At 40.9% G+C, this 22068-nt stretch overlaps 1 long non-coding RNA gene across 1 annotated transcript; it reads left to right on the forward strand.

The window, feature by feature from the left end:
* Nucleotides 1-252: 252 nt before the first annotated feature.
* LOC145797371 (uncharacterized) lies at nt 253-15764 on the forward strand. The gene is made up of 3 exons (XR_014338839.1): nt 253-385; nt 694-1043; nt 15426-15764. It is a non-coding gene; the product is annotated as an uncharacterized LOC145797371 (long non-coding RNA).
* The last annotated feature ends 6304 nt before the right edge of the window (nt 15765-22068 follow it).

Below are 22068 nucleotides of genomic sequence, written 5' to 3' on the forward strand. Positions count from 1 at the left end.
ATACATTGATTCAATTATGCATAATATTGTCTGCATTGTTGCGGTCCCCTCACCAACATTCTCTGTTTTCTTTCTTTGTTGCCATATAGTCCTCTAGAGATTATCTGAATTCTTTGTATGTAGGTCATGAATAGAGAGGATTAAATACCAAATAGGATTGGCACATACTGTTGGTACTAATGCTCTAGACCAGTTTAAATGTAGTGGTTATACATTTTTCCAACATTACCATGTCTCTGCAGCTCATTTGGATCTTTTTGATCTTTTGTCAAGTGTTTGGCTCCACGGTCTTGGATTCCAAGGTCTCAAGTGAACATGATGAGATCCAAAGTCATTTGGAAATTGTTCTTCGTAAATAGTTGAGTCCATGCATTTAATGCTCGGGGTAATGTTCACTCAATTTTTTTCTTCATTGAATTATTTAACTGGTCTCATAATTACCTTTCCTTCATTTAATGCTATTGGTAATGCTCACTCAATTGTTCTATGTTTTTATGATGAATCTCTTGATCCTCTAGAACCTGCAATTTCGGTCTTATTTTTCACAATTAATTAATTTATTGACATAAATTGAGTCCAGTCTATTGATTTATTTGCTCTATTTGGCTGCAGAAATAAATTTTTATTAAGGTGTTTGTTCAATTGTAGCATTGTTATCCTTTTAATAGGTTGGTGGTGCTAGTGACTTAGCAGAGAATTGCACTGGTTTTCTTCATCTCTCATTGTGGATCCACACAAGCACCATGTATACATATAGGGCCTACTACACACGTTTCATTATTTTGTAGGTTGGTAAATCGTACATGTACACATGTCATTTTTTTCTTTGAGAAAATGGTTGTGGAATACTATTCTTCAATTTTCATACTAATTTCCTCTTTAGGTCCATTATTGTGTTTTGATGATATCAAATTTCACTCTCTTATGGGCTATGTATGGTTCCAGTTGTGTAGAAGATTAAGTTAATCGTTCTATATTTGAGGATAATCCGATGCGAGCTCAACTCCTCTTTTAGCATCCTTGGAAACCAAAATCATTACAAGGTTCAATTATATGAAATGCGTCTTCTGTACCATTATATTATTAATTGCTATTATTTTTTAGATATTTTATAATCATTTTGAAATATACTATTTCGAAATCAGCAATATTACCAGGTAGAAATTACAAATGGTTTTTAGATTGGCTTTTAGGACACAAGGCTAACATGTGATTCATAGTTCATAATAACGAAGAATACTTTTCACACTTAAGCTTGAAAATAGGCCATCGAGGGTCAAAATCATGCAACAGCCACGAGACGGCCTGGGTAACACCTCAAAAACCTCGGGAGGGACCAACGCAAGTTAAGAAAACTTACGGAACTAGCACAGGACTTCCGATTTGAAAACTAAGTCGAAAAAAGCACTTTTTCGCACTTAAGCTTTAAAATAGGCAATCGGGGGCCAAAATCGTGCAACAGCCACGAGACGGCCTGGGGAACACCTCAAACTCCTTAGGAGGGACAAATGTAAGTTGTGAAAACTTATGAAACTAGCACGAGACTCCCAGTTTGAAAACTAAGTCTAAAAATGTACTTTTTCACACTTAAGCTTAAAATAGGCCATTGGAGGCCAAAATCGTGCAACAGCCACGAGACGGCCTGGGAAACACCTCAAACACCTCGGGATGGACCAATGTGAGTTGTGAAAATTTACAGAACTAGCACGGGACTCCTGGATTGAAATCTAAGTCCAAAAATGCACTTTTTCACACTTAAGCTTTAAAAATAGGCTATCGGAGGCCAAAATCGTGTAACAGCCACGAGACGGCCCGAGAAACACCTCAAACACCTCGAGACGGACCAATGTGAGTTTTGAAAACTTACGGAACTAGCACGAGACTCCTGGATTGAAATCTAAGTCCAAAAATGCACTTTTTCACACTTAAGCTTGAAAATAGGCCATCGGAGGCCAAAATCATGTAACAGCCACGAGACGGCCCGAGAAACACCTCGGGATAGACCAATGTGAGTTGTGAAAACTTACGAAACTAGCACGGGACTCCCAGATTGAAAATTAAGTCCAAAAATGTACTTTTTCACACTTAAGCTTAAAAAATAGGCCATCGGAGGCCAAAATCGTGTAACAGCCACAAGATGGCCCGGGAAATACCTCAAACACCTCAGGAGGGACCAATGTGAGTTGTGGAAACTTACTAGCACGGGACTCTCGGTTTGAAAACTAAGTCTAAAAATGCACTTTTTTCACACTTAACCTTGAAAATAGGCCATTGGAGGCCAAAATCGTGCAACAGCCACGAGACGGCCCGGGAAACACCTCAAACACCTTGGTATGGACCAATGTGAGTTGTGGAAACTTACGAAACTGGCACGGGACTCCTGGATTGAAATCTAAGTCCAAAAATGCACTTTCAGCGACAATTAAGCTTGAAAAATAGGCCATCGGAGGCCAAAATCGTGTAACAGGGACGAGATGGCCTGGGAAATACCTCAAACACCTCGGGAGGGACCAATGTGAGTTGTGAAAACTTACGGAACTAGCACGGGACTCCCGGTTTGAAAACTAAATCCAAAAATGGACTTTTTCACACTTAAGCTTGAAAATAGGCTTTCGGGGGCCAAAATCGTGCAACAACCACAAGACGGCCCGGGAAACACCATAAACACCTCGGGACGGACCAATGTGAGTTGTGAAAACTTACGGAACTAACATGAGACTCCCGGTTTGAAAACGAAGTCCAAAAATGCACTTTTTCACACTTAAGCTTCAAAAATAGGCCATCGGAGGCCAAAATCGTGCAATAGCCACGAGACAGCCTGGGAAACATCTCGGGATGGAAAAATGTGAGTTGTGAAAACTTACAGAACTAGCACGGGACTCCCGGTTCGAAAACTAAGTTCAAAAATACACTTTCAGTGACAATTAAGCTTGAAAAATAGGCCATCGGAGGCCAAAATCGAGTAACAGCCACAAGACGGCCTGGGTAACACCTCAGGAGGGACCAATGTGAGTTGTGGAAACTTAAGAAAGTAGCACGGGATTCCCGGTTTGAAAACTAAGTCCAAAAATGCACTTTTTCACACTTAAACTTCAAAAATAGGCCATCGGAGTCCAAAATCATGCAACAGCCACAAGACGGCCCAGGAAACACCTCAAACACCTCGAGATGGACCAATGTGAGTTGTGAAAACTTACGGAACTAGCACGGGGCTCTCGGTTTGAAAATTATGTTCAAAATTGCACTTTTTCACACTTAAGCTTCAAAATAGGCCACCGGAGGCCAAAATCGTGCAACAGCCACAAGACGGCCTAGGGAACACCTCAAACACCTCGGGAGGGACCAATGTGAATTGTGGAAACTTTCAGAACTAGCACGGAACTCCCGGTTTGAAAACTAAGTCAAAAAATATAATTTTTCACACTTAAGCTTGAAAACTAAGCCATCGGAGGTTAAAATTGTGCAACAACCACGAGACGGCCTGGGGAACACGTCAAACACCTCGGGAGGGACCAATATGAGTTGTGGAAACTTACAGAACTAGCACAGGACTCCCGGTTTGAAAACTAAGTCAAAAAATACACTTTTTCACACTTAAGCTTGAAAATAGGTCATTGGAGGCCAAAATCGTGCAACATCCATGAGACGGCAGGGGGAACACCTCAAACAATTTGGGAGGGACCAATGTGAGTTTTGGAAACTTACGGAACTGGCACGGGACTCCCGGTTTGATAACTAAGTCTAAAAATGCACTTTTTCACACTTAAGCTTGAAAATAGGCCTTCGGGGGCCAAAATCGTGCAACAGCCACGAGGCGGCCCGGGAAACACCTCAAACACCTCAGGACGGACCAATGTGAGTTGTGGAAACTTGCGGAACCAGCACGGGACTCCCAGATTGAAAACTAAGTCCAAAAATGCACTTTTTCACACTTAAGCTTGAAAAATAGGCCATCGGAGGCCAAAATCGTGCAACAGCCGCGAGACAGCCTGGGAAACACCTCAAACACCTCGGGATGGACTAATGTGAGTTGTGAAAACTTATAAAATTAGCACAGGACTCTCGGTTCGAAAACTAAGCCCAAAAATGCACTTTCAACGACAATTAAGCTTGAAAAATAGGCCATCGGAGGCCAAAATCGTGTAACAACCACGAGACGGCCTGGGTAACACCTCAAACACCTCGGGAGGGACCAATGTGAGTTGTGAAAACTTACGGAACTAGCACGGGACTCCCGGTTTGAAAACTAAATCCAAAAATGGACTTTTTCACACTTAAGCTTGAAAATAGGCTTTCGGGGGCCAAAATCGTGCAACAACCACAAGACGGCCCGGGAAACACCATAAACACCTCGGGACGGACCAATGTGAGTTGTGAAAACTTACGGAACTAACATGAGACTCCCGGTTTGAAAACGAAGTCCAAAAATGCACTTTTTCACACTTAAGCTTCAAAAATAGGCCATCGGAGGCCAAAATCGTGCAATAGCCACGAGACAGCCTGGGAAACATCTCGGGATGGAAAAATGTGAGTTGTGAAAACTTACAGAACTAGCACGGGACTCCCGGTTCGAAAACTAAGTTCAAAAATACACTTTCAGTGACAATTAAGCTTGAAAAATAGGCCATCGGAGGCCAAAATCGAGTAACAGCCACAAGACGGCCTGGGTAACACCTCAGGAGGGACCAATGTGAGTTGTGGAAACTTAAGAAAGTAGCACGGGATTCCCGGTTTGAAAACTAAGTCCAAAAATGCACTTTTTCACACTTAAACTTCAAAAATAGGCCATCGGAGTCCAAAATCATGCAACAGCCACAAGACGGCCCAGGAAACACCTCAAACACCTCGAGATGGACCAATGTGAGTTGTGAAAACTTACGGAACTAGCACGGGGCTCTCGGTTTGAAAATTATGTTCAAAATTGCACTTTTTCACACTTAAGCTTCAAAATAGGCCACCGGAGGCCAAAATCGTGCAACAGCCACAAGACGGCCTAGGGAACACCTCAAACACCTCGGGAGGGACCAATGTGAATTGTGGAAACTTTCAGAACTAGCACGGAACTCCCGGTTTGAAAACTAAGTCAAAAAATATAATTTTTCACACTTAAGCTTGAAAACTAAGCCATCGGAGGTTAAAATTGTGCAACAACCACGAGACGGCCTGGGGAACACGTCAAACACCTCGGGAGGGACCAATATGAGTTGTGGAAACTTACAGAACTAGCACAGGACTCCCGGTTTGAAAACTAAGTCAAAAAATACACTTTTTCACACTTAAGCTTGAAAATAGGTCATTGGAGGCCAAAATCGTGCAACATCCATGAGACGGCAGGGGGAACACCTCAAACAATTTGGGAGGGACCAATGTGAGTTTTGGAAACTTACGGAACTGGCACGGGACTCCCGGTTTGATAACTAAGTCTAAAAATGCACTTTTTCACACTTAAGCTTGAAAATAGGCCTTCGGGGGCCAAAATCGTGCAACAGCCACGAGGCGGCCCGGGAAACACCTCAAACACCTCAGGACGGACCAATGTGAGTTGTGGAAACTTGCGGAACCAGCACGGGACTCCCAGATTGAAAACTAAGTCCAAAAATGCACTTTTTCACACTTAAGCTTGAAAAATAGGCCATCGGAGGCCAAAATCGTGCAACAGCCGCGAGACAGCCTGGGAAACACCTCAAACACCTCGGGATGGACTAATGTGAGTTGTGAAAACTTATAAAATTAGCACAGGACTCTCGGTTCGAAAACTAAGCCCAAAAATGCACTTTCAACGACAATTAAGCTTGAAAAATAGGCCATCGGAGGCCAAAATCGTGTAACAACCACGAGACGGCCTGGGTAACACCTCAAACACCTCGGGAGGGACCAATGTGAGTTGTGAAAACTTACGGAACTAGCACGGGACTCCCGGTTTGAAAACTAAATCCAAAAATGGACTTTTTCACACTTAAGCTTGAAAATAGGCTTTCGGGGGCCAAAATCGTGCAACAACCACAAGACGGCCCGGGAAACACCATAAACACCTCGGGACGGACCAATGTGAGTTGTGAAAACTTACGGAACTAACATGAGACTCCCGGTTTGAAAACGAAGTCCAAAAATGCACTTTTTCACACTTAAGCTTCAAAAATAGGCCATCGGAGGCCAAAATCGTGCAATAGCCACGAGACAGCCTGGGAAACATCTCGGGATGGAAAAATGTGAGTTGTGAAAACTTACAGAACTAGCACGGGACTCCCGGTTCGAAAACTAAGTTCAAAAATACACTTTCAGTGACAATTAAGCTTGAAAAATAGGCCATCGGAGGCCAAAATCGAGTAACAGCCACAAGACGGCCTGGGTAACACCTCAGGAGGGACCAATGTGAGTTGTGGAAACTTAAGAAAGTAGCACGGGATTCCCGGTTTGAAAACTAAGTCCAAAAATGCACTTTTTCACACTTAAACTTCAAAAATAGGCCATCGGAGTCCAAAATCATGCAACAGCCACAAGACGGCCCAGGAAACACCTCAAACACCTCGAGATGGACCAATGTGAGTTGTGAAAACTTACGGAACTAGCACGGGGCTCTCGGTTTGAAAATTATGTTCAAAATTGCACTTTTTCACACTTAAGCTTCAAAATAGGCCACCGGAGGCCAAAATCGTGCAACAGCCACAAGACGGCCTAGGGAACACCTCAAACACCTCGGGAGGGACCAATGTGAATTGTGGAAACTTTCAGAACTAGCACGGAACTCCCGGTTTGAAAACTAAGTCAAAAAATATAATTTTTCACACTTAAGCTTGAAAACTAAGCCATCGGAGGTTAAAATTGTGCAACAACCACGAGACGGCCTGGGGAACACGTCAAACACCTCGGGAGGGACCAATATGAGTTGTGGAAACTTACAGAACTAGCACAGGACTCCCGGTTTGAAAACTAAGTCAAAAAATACACTTTTTCACACTTAAGCTTGAAAATAGGTCATTGGAGGCCAAAATCGTGCAACATCCATGAGACGGCAGGGGGAACACCTCAAACAATTTGGGAGGGACCAATGTGAGTTTTGGAAACTTACGGAACTGGCACGGGACTCCCGGTTTGATAACTAAGTCTAAAAATGCACTTTTTCACACTTAAGCTTGAAAATAGGCCTTCGGGGGCCAAAATCGTGCAACAGCCACGAGGCGGCCCGGGAAACACCTCAAACACCTCAGGACGGACCAATGTGAGTTGTGGAAACTTGCGGAACCAGCACGGGACTCCCAGATTGAAAACTAAGTCCAAAAATGCACTTTTTCACACTTAAGCTTGAAAAATAGGCCATCGGAGGCCAAAATCGTGCAACAGCCGCGAGACAGCCTGGGAAACACCTCAAACACCTCGGGATGGACTAATGTGAGTTGTGAAAACTTATAAAATTAGCACAGGACTCTCGGTTCGAAAACTAAGCCCAAAAATGCACTTTCAACGACAATTAAGCTTGAAAAATAGGCCATCGGAGGCCAAAATCGTGTAACAACCACGAGACGGCCTGGGTAACACCTCAAACACCTCGGGAGGGACCAATGTGAGTTGTGAAAACTTACGGAACTAGCACGGGACTCCCGGTTTGAAAACTAAATCCAAAAATGGACTTTTTCACACTTAAGCTTGAAAATAGGCTTTCGGGGGCCAAAATCGTGCAACAACCACAAGACGGCCCGGGAAACACCATAAACACCTCGGGACGGACCAATGTGAGTTGTGAAAACTTACGGAACTAACATGAGACTCCCGGTTTGAAAACGAAGTCCAAAAATGCACTTTTTCACACTTAAGCTTCAAAAATAGGCCATCGGAGGCCAAAATCGTGCAATAGCCACGAGACAGCCTGGGAAACATCTCGGGATGGAAAAATGTGAGTTGTGAAAACTTACAGAACTAGCACGGGACTCCCGGTTCGAAAACTAAGTTCAAAAATACACTTTCAGTGACAATTAAGCTTGAAAAATAGGCCATCGGAGGCCAAAATCGAGTAACAGCCACAAGACGGCCTGGGTAACACCTCAGGAGGGACCAATGTGAGTTGTGGAAACTTAAGAAAGTAGCACGGGATTCCCGGTTTGAAAACTAAGTCCAAAAATGCACTTTTTCACACTTAAACTTCAAAAATAGGCCATCGGAGTCCAAAATCATGCAACAGCCACAAGACGGCCCAGGAAACACCTCAAACACCTCGAGATGGACCAATGTGAGTTGTGAAAACTTACGGAACTAGCACGGGGCTCTCGGTTTGAAAATTATGTTCAAAATTGCACTTTTTCACACTTAAGCTTCAAAATAGGCCACCGGAGGCCAAAATCGTGCAACAGCCACAAGACGGCCTAGGGAACACCTCAAACACCTCGGGAGGGACCAATGTGAATTGTGGAAACTTTCAGAACTAGCACGGAACTCCCGGTTTGAAAACTAAGTCAAAAAATATAATTTTTCACACTTAAGCTTGAAAACTAAGCCATCGGAGGTTAAAATTGTGCAACAACCACGAGACGGCCTGGGGAACACGTCAAACACCTCGGGAGGGACCAATATGAGTTGTGGAAACTTACAGAACTAGCACAGGACTCCCGGTTTGAAAACTAAGTCAAAAAATACACTTTTTCACACTTAAGCTTGAAAATAGGTCATTGGAGGCCAAAATCGTGCAACATCCATGAGACGGCAGGGGGAACACCTCAAACAATTTGGGAGGGACCAATGTGAGTTTTGGAAACTTACGGAACTGGCACGGGACTCCCGGTTTGATAACTAAGTCTAAAAATGCACTTTTTCACACTTAAGCTTGAAAATAGGCCTTCGGGGGCCAAAATCGTGCAACAGCCACGAGGCGGCCCGGGAAACACCTCAAACACCTCAGGACGGACCAATGTGAGTTGTGGAAACTTGCGGAACCAGCACGGGACTCCCAGATTGAAAACTAAGTCCAAAAATGCACTTTTTCACACTTAAGCTTGAAAAATAGGCCATCGGAGGCCAAAATCGTGCAACAGCCGCGAGACAGCCTGGGAAACACCTCAAACACCTCGGGATGGACTAATGTGAGTTGTGAAAACTTATAAAATTAGCACAGGACTCTCGGTTCGAAAACTAAGCCCAAAAATGCACTTTCAACGACAATTAAGCTTGAAAAATAGGCCATCGGAGGCCAAAATCGTGTAACAACCACGAGACGGCCTGGGTAACACCTCAAACACCTCGGGAGGGACCAATGTGAGTTGTGAAAACTTACGGAACTAGCACGGGACTCCCGGTTTGAAAACTAAATCCAAAAATGGACTTTTTCACACTTAAGCTTGAAAATAGGCTTTCGGGGGCCAAAATCGTGCAACAACCACAAGACGGCCCGGGAAACACCATAAACACCTCGGGACGGACCAATGTGAGTTGTGAAAACTTACGGAACTAACATGAGACTCCCGGTTTGAAAACGAAGTCCAAAAATGCACTTTTTCACACTTAAGCTTCAAAAATAGGCCATCGGAGGCCAAAATCGTGCAATAGCCACGAGACAGCCTGGGAAACATCTCGGGATGGAAAAATGTGAGTTGTGAAAACTTACAGAACTAGCACGGGACTCCCGGTTCGAAAACTAAGTTCAAAAATACACTTTCAGTGACAATTAAGCTTGAAAAATAGGCCATCGGAGGCCAAAATCGAGTAACAGCCACAAGACGGCCTGGGTAACACCTCAGGAGGGACCAATGTGAGTTGTGGAAACTTAAGAAAGTAGCACGGGATTCCCGGTTTGAAAACTAAGTCCAAAAATGCACTTTTTCACACTTAAACTTCAAAAATAGGCCATCGGAGTCCAAAATCATGCAACAGCCACAAGACGGCCCAGGAAACACCTCAAACACCTCGAGATGGACCAATGTGAGTTGTGAAAACTTACGGAACTAGCACGGGGCTCTCGGTTTGAAAATTATGTTCAAAATTGCACTTTTTCACACTTAAGCTTCAAAATAGGCCACCGGAGGCCAAAATCGTGCAACAGCCACAAGACGGCCTAGGGAACACCTCAAACACCTCGGGAGGGACCAATGTGAATTGTGGAAACTTTCAGAACTAGCACGGAACTCCCGGTTTGAAAACTAAGTCAAAAAATATAATTTTTCACACTTAAGCTTGAAAACTAAGCCATCGGAGGTTAAAATTGTGCAACAACCACGAGACGGCCTGGGGAACACGTCAAACACCTCGGGAGGGACCAATATGAGTTGTGGAAACTTACAGAACTAGCACAGGACTCCCGGTTTGAAAACTAAGTCAAAAAATACACTTTTTCACACTTAAGCTTGAAAATAGGTCATTGGAGGCCAAAATCGTGCAACATCCATGAGACGGCAGGGGGAACACCTCAAACAATTTGGGAGGGACCAATGTGAGTTTTGGAAACTTACGGAACTGGCACGGGACTCCCGGTTTGATAACTAAGTCTAAAAATGCACTTTTTCACACTTAAGCTTGAAAATAGGCCTTCGGGGGCCAAAATCGTGCAACAGCCACGAGGCGGCCCGGGAAACACCTCAAACACCTCAGGACGGACCAATGTGAGTTGTGGAAACTTGCGGAACCAGCACGGGACTCCCAGATTGAAAACTAAGTCCAAAAATGCACTTTTTCACACTTAAGCTTGAAAAATAGGCCATCGGAGGCCAAAATCGTGCAACAGCCGCGAGACAGCCTGGGAAACACCTCAAACACCTCGGGATGGACTAATGTGAGTTGTGAAAACTTATAAAATTAGCACAGGACTCTCGGTTCGAAAACTAAGCCCAAAAATGCACTTTCAACGACAATTAAGCTTGAAAAATAGGCCATCGGAGGCCAAAATCGTGTAACAACCACGAGACGGCCTGGGTAACACTTCAAACACCTCAGGAGGGACCAATGTGAGTTGTGGAAACTTACGAAAATAGCTGTCATGACCCAAACTCGCCCCTGTAGGTTTAGCACCGTAACCGGCCAGTAATCCGTGGATTACCAAAGGCCTCTGAATAGATTAGCAAATAATAAGGGGCTGCGGAAGCATTAATACAAAATAGATAAGGTCCAATGAGCTGTAATAACGTACATGGGATAGAACATTTCAAAACTTATTTATATATACATAAACATGCCAGTCCAGATACACAATATTTACAAGGTATTCACAGAATGTACTTCCCAAGACCTGACTTTACAGAGCATACACAAACACTAGCATGAATACAAAAAACAGCCATGGCTTTAGGCTTCGTTCGGAACCTTCTCGAGAGGCACAACGGTTGGCTGACAAAACAGAACAAAAGGCCGTCAACTCTGGCCCTGGTCACACGCCGGCTCACCTACATACATAATATAAACTGTGAGCTAAAGCCCAGCGAATAATAACAGAGTAAAGGATTTAATGAATGATATCCATCACAGAGTTAGAAATCAAATTCTTATCAGAAACAGATTCATATACATATTCATAATCATTTCCATATTCAGATTTTGCATATAATCAATCATATATGGTACATCCCTTAGCGTTAACAAATCCGATGGCCCATAAAGGGACGGCCTTGAAGGCATTCTGATAACTTATGTGCACAGAGACGTTTCTGATGACCCATAAAGGGACCTGATGACCCATAAAGGGACGCGTATCATATGATGCTAAAGATGCCACGAATAACTTTCAGAATTTTGGACAACTATTCATTCATTTCAAACGTAGCATGGCATTTTAGAGAACTAATTACTTCGTATCATAATATTCAGAAAATACTTAACATTAAACATAACTTTACAAAGTTATTACTCACAGATGATTGGTAACCCTAACTAGATGGTAAGGCGGCCCTTCACTTGTTCTGAGACGCGTGACCTACATGAACACACATACGAACACACACTTGAAATACACGTTCGAATTGTACATAACTTATGTCGTTTGTTCTTAGTGTGTTTCTAACCCTTAATCCTCATTATGGAGTCTTAAACATGGCTTAGAAATGCCTAGGATGGAATGAGGATGCAAGAATGCGTTGAAAAATATTTCTCAAGATTTGCTGAAAATAAGGTCCACGCTCGAGCGTGGCTTCCCTCGCTCGAGCGGACATGCAGACAATGAAGCTTCGCTCGAGCGTGAATATCCTCGCTCGAGCGTACTGTAAACTCATGAAAAAAAATGCTGGATGCATGATTTTCATGCTCGACGGGCGCTCGACCGACGCTCGAGCGTGAGACTCAGACCCTCGCTCGAGCGTATATTCCCCCACTCGAGCGGACTATAAAACCCACAAACTTCTGGGTATATGCATTTCACGCTCGAGCATATACTTCCACGCTCGAGCAGAGTGCACGTACTCAGAGTTCACGCTCGAGCATAAAGTCCCACACTCGAGCGTGGATCAAATTTCTGGAAATTCCAAATTTGATCACCAAGCTCAAATCAAGCATTCAACACCTCAAATCTCAACCCTTTGGGCTCATTTTCTGAAAAACACTTGTAAACTCATAGTATAAGATGTTTCAAAGATCAATTTGTAAAATCAAAGCCCAAAGGTGAGTCAATTAAACACAATTTCAAATAAAACTTCAAGAACATAACTTAAATGTAACATGCATGAATTCTCATGACTTCTAATGCTCCAAAACATGATCCAAAGCAAGATTAAGCTCAAGAATAGGATGAATTCATGGACTATAACAAAAATGTGGACATGCATGTGGAAATTCATGAAGAACAACTCCAAAATCCAAGAATATGTGCATGCATGCATGAATTCACTCTCAAATCCAACTCTTAAAACCAATTCTAGACTTTAAACTCCAATCTTCCATGAACCATGTAAGAATTAATCTTAAATTCACAATTGAAAGGGGAATCTCCTACCTTAAGTTTTGAGTTCAAGGTGTGCTAACTCAATTGTGTAGTTCTTCTACAAATCCTCAGATTTCCAAGCCAAATTCTTGATGAAACCAAGCTTCTCTCACTCTCCCTCTTTCTCACAATTTTGAGTCTAAGAAAGAATGGCTGAGATATGTATCAAAAGCTCCTAATCAAGATTGAACAAAGTGGCCCACTTAGGAGCAAAAATGTAATTACTTGCATTCAACTAACCTATGTTTAACCTAGCATTATTTTATTTAATTTAATCGTACTGAACCGAATTTTAATTAAACCTACCATAAAATTTTATAAATCCTAACTAGCACATATATCAAGTCAATTTCTGACTCGGACACCGATAAGGCTTTCAATTCGCAATTTAAAACACAACACATGAACAAATCATTTCATGGCAAATAGATAAAAACACAAAGATAATGCAAAACAAATGCAAATTAATCCCAAATCCTTCCTAAATTACCATTAGACATAATTGAGTACGGATTAACGTTAATCAGAGGTTGGGGTTGTTATAGTAGCACGAGATTCTCGGTTTGAAAACTAAGTCCAAAAATGCACTTTTTCACACTTAAATTTCAAAATATGACTATCGGAGGCCAAAATCATGCAACAGCCATGTGATGGCCTGGGGAACACCTCAAACACCTCGGGATGGACCAATGTGAGTTCTGAAAACTTACGGAACTAGCACGGGACTCCCGGTTTGAAAACTAAGTCCAAATTGCACTTTTTCACATTTGAGCTTCAAAATAGGCCACCGGAGGCCAAAATCGTGCAACAGCCACGAGATGGCCTGGGGAACACCTCAAATACCTCAGGAGGGACCAATGTGAGTTGTGGAAACTTTCAGAACTAGTACGGAACTCCCGGTTTGAAAGCTAAGTTAAAAAATCTAATTTTTCACACTTAAGCTTGAAAACTAAGCCATCGGAGGTTAAAATTGTGCGACAACCACGAGACGGCCCGGGAAACACGTCAAACACCTCGGGAGGGAACAATGTGAGTTGTGAAAACTTACGGAACTAACACGGGACTCCCGGTTTCAAAACTAAGTCAAAAAATGCACTTTTTCACACTTAAGCTTGAAAATAGACCATTGGAGGCCAAAATCGTGCAACAGCCACGAGACGGCCCGGGAACACCACAAACACCTCGGGAGGGATCAATGTGAGCTGTGGAAACTTATGGAACTGGCACGGGACTCTCGGTTTGATAACTAAGTCCAAAAATGTACTTTTTCACATTTAAGCTTGAAAATAGGCCTTCAGGGGCCAAAATCGTGCAACAGCTACGAGGCTGCCCAGGAAACACTTCAAACACCTCGGGACAGACCAATGTGAGTTTTGGAAACTTGCGGAACTAGCACGGGACTCCCGGATTGAAAACTAAGTCCAAAAATACACTTTTTCACACTTAATCTTGAAAAATAGGCCATCAGAGGCCAAAATCGTGCAACAGCTGCGAGATGGCCCGGGAAACACCTCAAACACCTCAGGATAGACAAATGTGAGTTGTGGAAATTTACGGAACTAGCACGGGACTCCCGGTTCGAAAACTAAGTCCAAAAATGCACTTTCAGCGACAGTTAAACTTGAAAAGTAGGCCATCGGTGGCCAAAATCGTGTAACAATCACGAGACGGCCTGGGTAACACCTCAAACACCTCGGGAGGGACCAATGTGAGTTTTAAAAACTTACGAAAGTAGCACGGGATTCCTGATTTGAAAACTAAGTCCAAAAATGCATTTTTTCACACTTAAACTTCAAAAATAGGCCATCGGAGGCCAAAATCGTGCAACAGCCACGAGACGGCCCGGGGAACACCTCAAACACCTCGGGATGGACCAATGTGAGTTGTGAAAACTTACGGAACTAGCACGGGATTCCCGATTTGAAAACTAAGTCCAAAATTTCACTTTTTCACACTTGAGCTTCAAAATAGGCCACCGGAGGCCAAAATCGTGCAACAGCCACGAGACGGCCTAGGGAACACCTCAAACACCTCAGGAGGGACCAATGTGAGTTGTGAAAACTTTCGGAACTAGTACGGAACTTCCGGTTTGAAAACTAAGTCAAAAAATACAATTTTTCACACTTAAGCTTGAAAAGTAAGCCATCGGAGGTTAAAATCGTGCAACAACCACGAGACGGCCCGGGGAACATGTCAAACACCTCGGGAGGGACCAATGTGAGTTGTGGAAACTTACGGAACTAGCACGGGATTCCCGGTTTGAAAACTAAGTCAAAAAATGCACTTTTTCAAACTTAAGCTTGAAAATAGGCTATTGGAGGCCAAAATCGTGCAACAGCCACGAGACGGCCCGAGGAACACCTCAAACACCTCGAGAGGGACCAATGTGAGTTTTGGAAACTTACGGAATTAGCATGGGACTCCCAGTTTAAAAACTAATTTGAAAAATGTATGTTAAATTGTATATTTTATGGATAAGATAATAATTGTCTAACTTGCATTTTTGTTTTTTTTTTGTGTGTGTTTCATTTTTTTGCAGATTCGAGATTTGATATGGACATGTTTGGTAATTTGGAGGGCAGATGGTAGCTCATTTTGAGTTTTTGTTCATATTACCTTACATGTATTTTGGTTGTGTTGTCAATTTTATATTTTTGTTGGTATTACGGGGCATGTTTGGTAATCCGCCCTTGATATTTTATTTTTGTTGATATTGGTAGACATGTTTTTTGTTAGATATTAGGAGATGTGTTTTGTAATCTACATGCGGTTGATATTATATTTTTATGGATATTAGTAGACGTTTTTTTGTGGATATTAGGAGACATGTTTATAATCCGCATGCAGTTCATATTGTATTTTTGTGGATAGTGCTGAATTTCGATTGTGATGTTTATGAAAATGAACAGATTTTTGTATTGATTTGTAATAGATATTTTATTGAACAGGTTATTGAAATGCGCAGGGAATTGTTACTGAAAAGAAAAAAAATTGGAAGAACATAGTACCCCCAATTTCAAATTTTTTAATTTTTATTAGTGACGAACTACAAAATGTCGCTACTAGTTTTTAAAAAACATGACGAATAATTTTGTCACTAAAGATATAGTACGAAACAAATAATTTCGTCACATTTGCTGAATATTTTGTCGTTAAATTGAAATATTTGGTGACAAAATGTTTTTTGTCATTGAATAATTTTCTTTTTTGCTCATTTTAGTGACGAATTTTTTTGTCACCTTAATCCATATCATTGGTGAGGAAAATTTTCGTCACTAAAATATATTTGGTGACGAAATATTTCGTCGCCAAAAATAATTAAAATAAAATATTATTTAGTTTTGGTGACGAAATTGATGTTTTAGAGGACGAAAAATTCAACAATTGGAAACGAAACATTTCGTCGCCAAAAATGAAAAATAGGCGACGAAATTGTTTTTCGTCACCAGGTACTTTCTGTGACGACGTATAGGCCACGAACATGGTGACAAATTTTTTTCGTCGCAGATCACTTTAGTGACGATATTTTGATATTTGGAGACAAAATCAATCTGTCACCAAAGGCCTTTTTTGTTGTAGTGATCTGACCTGCCATAAGCCGAATAACAAGCTGCCATCAGTATGCACTTCACAATTTCCGGCACTCCATCTCTAGCAGCCAGATACAATTGCGACTCACTTGTGTTGTTCTTGAAATAGGCCAGCCCAAGATCAACCTTTATCAAAAACTCAGCCATTATGAGATTATGGTTCCTCATAGCCTCATGCAAAACTGTGTTGCCCCACTTATTTCTCATCCTCAGAATCTCAGTCTCTCTGTTTCCTCTGTTTTCGATGTCTCCATAAGACGAAGATAACATCTCGTTGACTAGAAAACTAACAATGGAGATGTGGCCAACTCTCGCAGCGACATGTAGAGGCGTGTCTCCATCCAAGTTCGGCTGAGCAAGGAGGGACTGCTGCCTATTGCAAATCTCAGCAACAACGTTTTTGTGTCCAAACTATGTGGCGATATGAAGTGGTGTGTTTTCATGAAGTGTTAGTTTTAGAAGTAGGCTTGGATTTTCATTGAGGAGTTGTTTGAAGTGAAGAATGTCTCCTGATTTTGCAGAGTTGTATAGTCTCTGATCCGTGGTGGGTTTTCTAGGAAGCCACTGACATTTGGATTCATGTTGGGTTGGTTTAATTTATGTTTGTTTTAATTGCATATGTATAAAATGTGAACACATTGACCCCCTAGTTTGAAGAATATAATAGATTTTAGACTTGCCGTGTTTTTTTTTTCTTTTTTTTTTTTTTTTTTAATTTTACTATCTCATATGATGTAACACATTCAACAAGTTGGTGCAATGAAGTCCAGATCAACCTAATTAATAGTTGTCGATCACCATCTTTAAATAATAATAAAAAAAACCAGTTAAAAACAAATTTATATTGTGAATGTGATTAAAAAAAAAAAAAGAAACTAGTTAAAAAAAATTTTATATTGTGAATGTGATTGTAGAGATTATAATGGTTGCAAGAGAGATAAATTTTTCATGTTAATTCGTTTATTTTTCATAATCGGATTCATGTTAAAAAATACCCAACTCAAATACACTAATTTTGTATTTATCAAAAATTCTTAGCAGTATACTTTCTGGTATTCAAACTAATCCAATGTCAAAAGTTTTGACTTTAACCCAGGGGTGAGTGGCAACCTGGTAAGGGCCTGGGGTTTAAGCCCCTAGGTCCTGGGTTCAACTCCCCTCTGGGCCAATCTCCTGGGCATAGCATAGTTGGTTAGGAGGTTGACCTCAAGGATGCCTTATCTGCTACTTGGTGTGGGTTTAATTCTCCCCCGCTGTGCGAGTCCTGACTTAAGCGGAGCTTGCCTTGGGAGGTCGGGACAAGCTTCCAGGTTATAGTCTCTTACTCGGAACGGACAACAGGACACCCTGGTGATCTCCTCAAGGGGCACTGCCTTGGACCTGCGGGAGAGTGGGAGGATTTTCCTGTAACAAAAAAAAAAAAATTTTGACTTGTGTGACTTTGAGACCTTGTGTATTTTTGATTCATTCAATTTTTTTTCAACGGTGTGGTTAATTGAACACGAACTCTGCACTGAAAAATGTATAATTCCAGTCAAAATTTATAAATTTGACAAAACAGAGTAAGCCAAAGGGAAATTTAATCAAAACCCCTCCATTGGACTCTTATTTGGTGAAAATAACAGTCCAATTTTTTTTTTTCCATAAATCTCCTAAGGAGAGAATACATAGTTGAGTAAGAACAAAGTAAAATATCTTTTTTTTTTTTGGACAATATTGCTAGAGTAATATGTTATTGTCAAACAGAGTAACATGTTACTGTGAGACAGAGTAACATGTTACTGTCAAATAGAGTAATTGTCAAATAGAGTAACATGTTACTGTTACTATTACTATTTACATCAATTTCAACAGTAATAATTTTTTTCCCAAAGAATTTCACAGTCAACATAGATCTTATTTGATAAATCTTGATGAGAGAATTCTAAAAATATTAATTTTATTAAAAACCGACATCTACATCCAAAGTTATATTATTTTACAGTTGGGTAAATTACACTGACCTCCCCTGAGATTTTCCTTAATTACAAATACCTCCCTTGTGGTTTCAAAAATGACACAGACCTCCCTTACTTTTGAAAATAATAGTCAAATTCTCCCTTCCCGTTAAAAGAGTTTGAACGACGTTAACTTGACAGTGGAATTGACCATAATACCCTTCAACCACATTGTGAAAAGACATAATTGACCCTTAAGGTAAAAAAGCCCTCTCATTCATTTCTATATATATATATATAGAGAGGGTCTTTTCACATTTATCACCTCGTGGTCTCTTCCCATCCACTTCTCCTCATTCGGTATGAACGCCTTCCATAGCCATTCTGTTCTCTTCACTGACACTAGCTGCGATAGCCTCATCTTCGCCTCTATCCTCTTTTCTCCACCGAAGAACGGTTGTATCGCCACCAGCCCCACCACCTTCATTTCACAACAACACAATCAATCAAATTTCCATCAATTTTTTTTGAGTAAAATTAGTGATGTAATGTTGAGAAAATTTCTTGAATTTTGATTTGATACACATTTGATGAAATAATCATTTGAGCACAATTTTTTTAATTGATAATTTTCTATCAAATTTCATCGATTAAGAAGAAATGTGATGCAAATGTTATGTTGTGTTGTGGATCTATTGTTTTATTTTCATGCCTTCAATTTCTGAAAATTTGATTCGATGGCTCGATACGTGACGTGATGAGCGAGACAAGGAAGCAGCGAACGAGGTCCGTATTTTATGGTAGGACTTGAGATTTGTTATTATCGAGAAATATGAGGACGCCGAAACCGTCGTCGTATTGAGCAGGGTAGCAATGTTCGAGAGTGAGGTAGTAGTTGACGGAGACGACAATGATGGGGACTTTACGGGCGAATCGGTGGCAAATGGTGTCGTAGGCCTTGGAGCCGGCAGTGAGGTAAACGAATCCACGACTATGGAAGAAGACAATGACGGGAAAGGTTTGGTCGGGATTGTTGGGGACGAAGAGGTGGAACTAGAGGTTACGAAAGGAATCGGTACGTGATGGTTAAGTTCTACGCACCGTGTTGTGGACACTGTCAGGCTCTTGCGTTGGAGTATGCTGCGGCAACGACGGAACTAAAGGGCTAGGTGGTGGTGCTCGCGAAGATGGATGGTTAGGGGATTCCTACTGTTTATTTCTTTGCTGATGGTCAGCATAAACCCTATAATGGCCAAAGGACTAAGTAAAACCCCTACAATGGTCAACATGATTCATATATATGTTAAGCACATGAAGAGTAGTATTAGAATTTGCAAAATAATTATGGATGACATCAATAGAATCTATTTGATTTTGGATGAATAGGTAATAGAAGGGGGTCTTTGTATATTAGTTTCAAAAGTAAGGGAGGTCTGTGTCATTTTTGAAACCACAGGGGAGGTATTTGTAATTAAGGCAAACCTTAGGGGATGCCAATGTAATTTACCCTTCAAAGTTTAATATTTTGATAATAATGATATTTGTTGGATTTTTCAAGAAATTTTTTTTTGTACTTGTCCTTAATGCATTACAATTTTATTATGAAGGGGTTTTGACCAAATCCCCTGTAATAACCCTGATCTGTGATTAGTTTAAAACATATGATTACTAATTCTTAATGAGTAATTAAGACGAAATTCTGAATTAATTGCATGTGTATTGCATTATTGGTGTTTATATCTGTTCATGGTAGGAATATTTGTCTGTATTTCTGTTTAGTTTTGTGAATTGAATGCCTTATCAGCATCCGATCACGAAATTGACTACAGTTATGTGTTATTTGAAATTTTAGAATTTTATGGTAGGATTAATTGAAGTTCGATTCGGAATGAATTAAATTAGACTAATTAATGTCAATGTGATTAACCTAAGTCAAGTTTAGTTAAGCCTCCTTAATTGAGCCTATATAAGGCTACTTTGAATTTGTTAGTTCATTTAGCACCTTCATTCCCTATTCTTTAAGCTAAAAAAAATGGGAGAGAGAGAGAGAGAGATAGAAGAAAATTGAGATCAAAAGCTAGGAAATGGGGAATTACTAGGAATTGTTGAAGAATTACAATGAATTTGGGAGTTTAAGCTTCTACACTTGTGTAATTAAGACCCTAGGTAAGAATTTTGACCTTAAACTTTGTAATTAAGACTTTAATACACGAATTCTAGAGAATTAAGCTAAGTTATGCAAGAATTGATCTAATGAATTAGAACAGCGGATCATTCCATGCATGCATGCATAATTCATGGATTTTGAGTTTTCATTCCAACAATTTCATACATGCAAGAGCTTATCTTCATTAGATTATGAGAACTCACCATGGTTTTATACAGAAACACTTCATTTGTACATGTTTTGGAAGGTTTGAATTCTTGATAACACATGCATGATATGTATACGTATGTTCAAGTTTGGTTTTGAAGAATTCACTCGCTTTTGGGCCTTGATTTTGTGTATTGAACTTAATTCATGATGTTTTATAAGTTTCCAAGTGTTTTCTCAAGTTTTTGGCCCCAAAGACCATGATTGGCAGCTTTGAATTTGAGTTTCGAACTTAGAAGAGCAATCTGAAAATTCCAGATTTTGTCTCTCTACTCGAGCAACAAATCCTGCGCTTGAGCGACCACTTTTGTTTTGCACTTCTGCTCGAGCGACCAAAAGTTGGCTCGAGTGTAAAATGCATGCTTCCAGAAGTTGAAACATTTTGCAGATCACTCGAGCAAGGACCTCAGTCTTACGCTCGAGTGATCATCGAGGGGCCATCGAGTGGAGAATTCACATAACTAGTACTTTTGCATAATTTACAGACCGCTTGAGCGAAGGAAGTTGCGCTCGAGCGACCACTCACATTTTTGGCCATTCGCTCGAGCGAAGGAAGCTGCGCTCGAGCGGGGCCCCTGTTTTCAACAAATTTTGTTAAGAGTTCCAAAGTGCATTTTAGCATCCTCATTGCATCCTAGACATTCCTAGGCCATAATTAAGACTTAATAATGAGGATAAGACTTAGAAACACACTAAGAACAAAATGAAAGAAGTTATGTGTTATCCGAGTATGTGTTTTAAGATGTGTATCTATTATGTTTGTGTAGGTCACGCGACATAAGCTGTTTGATTTTGTCTGCTCTGTCTGTTAGCATCTGGAGCCATTAGTGAGTAATAACTTAGTAAAGCTATGTTCAACTTAATTTATTTTTTGTATGAAGAATTAAGATCTGTTTTATGAAATGTTATGTTCTATATGATGAATGGCTGTCCCATTTTTTGACAAGTATTCGTGGCATCCTTAGCACAAGGCCCTTGCAAGGGGGTAATAATACCGTGGTCTATAATCACAAGGCCCTTGTCCGGGGGTAACAATACCGTAGTCTCATGGCCCTTGCCGGGGGGTAATAATACTGTGGCTCAAGTATATTTCAAGTTCTGGAACTGACAAGCATGATAACGCTAATGGATGTACCATGTATTATGGAGCATGAACTCTGATTTTTGTATGTAGTTGAACAAGAATATGAAACTAAATCTATTTCTGATATGAACTCTGATTTCTGAATCTATTATGGACATCATTCATTTAGACCTTTTACTCAGTTGTAATTCACTGGG

The sequence above is a fragment of the Camellia sinensis genome, chromosome 8, assembly GCF_055761805.1.
Source record: "Camellia sinensis isolate YWXY chromosome 8, ASM5576180v1, whole genome shotgun sequence".
Classification (NCBI taxonomy): Eukaryota; Viridiplantae; Streptophyta; class Magnoliopsida; order Ericales; family Theaceae; genus Camellia; species Camellia sinensis.